Raw genomic sequence first — 5219 nt, forward strand, 5'->3', positions numbered from 1 at the left:
ATTGAAGAAATTTATACTAGATCTTCTATTACATTTTCAAGATTCAAGACGTCCCTTCATACATTCAAGGTCATTTGTTGCATCTTATCTCATGATCTACAAAGATGGATTGTAAGAACACACATTCAAGAATGTTTTTATTTCACTTTGATTTTCTTTCTAAGGTTTTTGAAGTTGATTCAAAGCTATTTCATCTACATACTTGATTGCATTCTAGTTTCAAGAGCATATTCATAGATTTACATTACTTCATCTATCACTCCTACTTGCTAGAATTCTATTTCAATCATTTCAATTCCAGGTTGATTCCTAAAGTGGGATTTGACTAAGGCAAACCCCCCCACCCCCACCAAATTAAAAAAAAAAATTCCTTTATTTTGTATGGTTAGGATCTCGAATCAACAAATAGGTCGCACATTTGGATATCCTTTTTGGCTTTCTTCAAAACTATGAAATCGGAGTCAACATCCCACACAGTCAATCAGTGTCACACTACACCCTTGATGCACTAGTTCGCCCCTAGCAAATTATCCAAATGTTTATGTGTTTTTTTTACATCACATATTTCAGCCTAGTTCTTAGATTACAACAACTTTTTCACATCATTTGATAATAGATTTTCAAGTTTGTGTTCTACAAGGTATTATCTTTTCCCTTCTATTTCCACACTTTCCATTCCAACATTTATTTATCTACATATCTTTACCTAAATCCTCTTAAGGTGGGGGTGACAAGGAAATAAAACCAAGTCATTCATTCCCTTATCCATTAGGTTTCATATTGATACTCCTCTCTGTATCAATCAAACCTAATTGAAAAAGGGATTGATCTTGGTATTCCCCTTCTCATTAATGTAGGTAGGTCTTCCTTCCATTTTCCTACCACACAACAAGTTTCACATGGTGAATATTATATTTGAATAATAATATCCATTTATTTAGCTCTAACAATTTGTGCCTAGAGAGATATCAATTTCTCATTAATAATCCATGCTAACTTTTCCCTAAGACAATGATTTTATTCTTGCACACTATATATACTTGTACCCACTTTCCCATTTTAATTACATATATTATCCTAGGATATCAAAGCTATTTTATTCCTCTCATGTGTACATTCCCTTTCAAAAAAAAATCTCTCTATAGTTCAAAATTGATCCCTTGAATCATCTCTCACCTTCTTTATGGGTAGTTTTGGTAGTATTGTAGGGGTGGGATGCAGTAAGCCCTATGCCACAACCTCCACAATTTTATTAGTTGGATCTCTATTGTTGATGCTTGGGAAAAGGAAGGAAAACAATGTTTAATCAAAACACCTAACCTAAGGGGAGGTGAAGCATTGATACAAGCCGTTGTTGGATGTGCTAAGAATTTATTAGGTGGCAGGAGAATGAGAATGAGAAGCCAAAGTTGCTAGACATAGAGCTTACACATTCATATCTTGTACTGTGGGGCATCTGCAAGGGTGTGAATTTTAGCACATCACTCCTAAAGTAAATGCCAGTCTCCTCAACATGGGACATAATATAGGACCCTATCTATCAATAAACATAAATAGTTCTTATAAGGGTTTAAAAAATATGACCTCTCTTTCTAAAAATTATCTTCATGAGGAGCAAAATGTAAAAAATATAAATAGAAAGGATCAAACCTATAAAAAAAATTTCACTTGACATGGTGATTAATACATAGGAAAATTCACCGAGTACTCAGCCCTCATAATTTATTAAGATCAAACATGCCAAGGCAAGAGAGAATATCCCATAAAATGTGTGCTATAGTATACAACCTTGGACTACAAGCCATAGGGTCTTGTTTTGAGAAATTTAACAATCTCGAAAATGACTCACCCATTGAACCAAAGTCCTATATTTTTAACCTGTTTCAATTTGGAAATCATCAAGTTTTATAGAACAACCCCTCGATCAACATTGACTTAGAATGATTAAAATTTTATTACAATTGATCGACATGCAACAAAATTTAGCATGAATCAATTAATTCATTTTGCAATAGGCATGTGTGATCTTTTGATTGGTTCATCACAACATACCTACCAAATGAGCTTGAAAGAAAAAGAATGTGGTGACTTGATCAAAGAAAGCATGACATCATGGGCCAATTCACATGGCATGAATTAAAAACTATCTAGAATGTTGTTGGTTATAGAATTCATCACGGAGAGAAGATTCAAAAAAAAAGTACTAGGATGCTCTATTGAGCATGGGTGTCTCGGAGGACACGTGACATGTTATCGAAGCTTTGAGAGAGTGTAGCCTATGCAGAGTAGCTAGTAAATTTGATGACCTAACACTTCATGGGCGTCATTCATTCTTTTGAAATTGTGAAGCACTTTGCACAATCAAAAGACTGAAGAGTGGAAATGAAAGATGTTCAAGGTGGGCAATGGCTACCCAGCCAGTTATTTCGATATGGTTGGGTGCCATGTTCTCCATGCCCATCCATCCAAACTACGGAACCTCTGCCACCATGTCAGAAGCTGCATCAAATCGGCACCGACTATGGAAAGTCGGGCCAATTTCTGCTTGTTAGATGCCTGTTCTTACTCTGTACTCGCTGCCTGACCACTGTCGTCTTTATTTTTGTGTCTTTTTTTTTAAGTTAAGTTTTTTGCATAAGTTTTAATTTTAATATTTGAAATAAATAAATGTTTTGTTAATTAATAATATTTAAATTTTAATAGTTTTTATATTATATTAAAACAAAAAAGTTACATATAATATTTTCTAGAAATTATGATAGTTGTTTTTGAGAATTTCAGTGATATAATATACTTTTCAATTTACCATATAAGTTTAAATGTTACTTTTAATATATTATATTATAAATATTTAGAAGATGTTTAAGAAAATTATTTTTATAATTCAAAACTATATTTTTTTAAAAATAAATAAATCTAACTTTCCCTTCCCCATATTTAGAAGCTCATCAATTTTCCTCTGTTCCTTGGCTAGTCCTCCAGACTCTCGTAACTCCTTAACATTTTTATTTTATACTATATATAAATATTAATATATTATTTTATTATTCAATTAAATTTAAAAATATAAAAAATTTCGTAAGTATATTTAAATTTTAAAATTTTAGAATTTAATATATAAGTAAATATTATATTTAAAAAATAATTATATTATGTTTAATTGAATACACTTATTAATTATCTATATTATATTTCAAAATAATATTGTTTTGCTTTCTTTTCTTTTTATCTTAAAATTTTCTTGAATTTTTGTATGTTTGAAATCAAAATAGGAGAAAAAGCATAAGAAGAAAATAAATTGTATATAATTCTATTAAAAGAATCAAGGAAAATTTACTACTATTTAAAAATTATTATTTATTTAAATTATTATAAAATTATTATTTATTTAAATTATTATATAATACTAATATTAAAACTTATTTAAATACTATATAATATTAAAAAATTATAATATGTTTAGAAAAAGGTGAAGTTAGATTTATTTATTTTTAAAAAAATATAGTTTTGAATTATAAAAATAATTTTCTTAAACATCTTCTAAATATTTATAATATAATATATTAAAAGTAACATTTAAACTTATATGGTAAATTGAAAAGTATATTATATCACTGAAATTCTCAAAAACAACTATCATAATTTCTAATATTATATGTAACTTTTTTGTTTTAATATAATATAAAAACTATTAAAATTTAAATATTATTAACTAACAAAATATTTATTTATTTCAAATATTAAAATTAAAACTTATGTAAAAAACTTAACTTAAAAAAAGACCACAAAAATAAAGACGATAGTGGTCAGGCAGCGAGTACGAAGTAATAGCAGGCATCTGACAAGCAGAAATTGGCCCGACTTTTTGTAGTCGGTGCCGATTTGATGCAGCTTCTGACATGGTGGCAGAGGTTACGTAGTTTGGATGGATGGGCATGGAGAACATGGCACCCAGCTATATCGAAATAATTGGCTGGGTAGCCATTGCCTTCAAGGTGTGGTGGTGTAGGAGTTTACATTTTGCAAAGTACAATTTAGAAAATTGTGCTTTCAATTGAAAGAAATTGAAACTAAAATTCCAATATATTTAAAATCAAGTCTTACCTATTAGACAACTCCCAATAATGAGATCACAATTATACTCCATCTCATAATATGTTTACCAATTGATTGATTAAAAAATTATATTGTTTATAATAAATTTATTGGTACTTTGTAATATATTGATTGTTTGTTACATTTATTTAGCACTCAATTACTACTATTACTATATTATTCAACTATAACATTAGAATAATATTAATTATTATTGTAATTCCTTTTATAAAATTGTCATAAATTTTTTTATAATTTTAATTTATAATTGTTACTATAATTATTTATTTCAATTTTAAAAAATATGATAACAAACAATTTGAAGAGTGAAAACTCCACAAACCTAACCATTAAGCCTAAAGAAAAGTCAATTATGGATACCCCTATACCAAAATTTAAAAAAGAAAAACCATTGTTAAGTGATAAACACTTCCCACTAAAAAATCATCTTTTGGTCTTACCTCTCATTGCTCACCTTTTATAAGGACGTCTTTATCTTGAAATGTTTGTTATTAAAATTTATAAAAGACACTTTTTAATGAGTCAACGCTTTGGTAGTTTACTTTACCCAGTGGGATCATTTGTCGCGTTTGTCGTTTTGTCTTCCATTACATGGAATTCTCACATAATTATATCATTATATCAACATTAACGGGATTCTCTAGAGATTGCTGTCGAATATTATACTCCTCATTTATTTTTACAAACTTCTTTAATTTTCAAGATATTATTTTTATATCTCTTTTAAAAGGGAAAGAAACATATAGAGGATCCTTGTCAAAACCGGAGAATATTGGGAATTAAATATGGAAGAATTAACGCTCCACAATGTGATTTATCTTACTTTATATATAATATTGAAAAGTGAGGCTATAATTAAGCATTTCTCGTTCCCTACATAGGAATCTAAGGGTATAAGGATTAAAAAGTTATAATTATTTGATGTTATTATTAAGTTATTCATTTTGGAGTATATCATTATTGGGAATTAGTGAAAGATAATAAAATATTTCTTTAATGTTGTAACTTTTGAATTTGATTATGTGAGAATTTTTATTATTAATATTTCATATTACATTTTATAATTTATTATTTAAATTATGTTATTATTTTGTATTAAAATG

The sequence above is a fragment of the Cupressus sempervirens genome, chromosome 4 (assembly GCF_028749045.1).
Source record: "Cupressus sempervirens isolate cs-2001-9-10 chromosome 4, ASM2874904v1, whole genome shotgun sequence".
Lineage (NCBI taxonomy): Eukaryota > Viridiplantae > Streptophyta > Pinopsida > Cupressales > Cupressaceae > Cupressus > Cupressus sempervirens.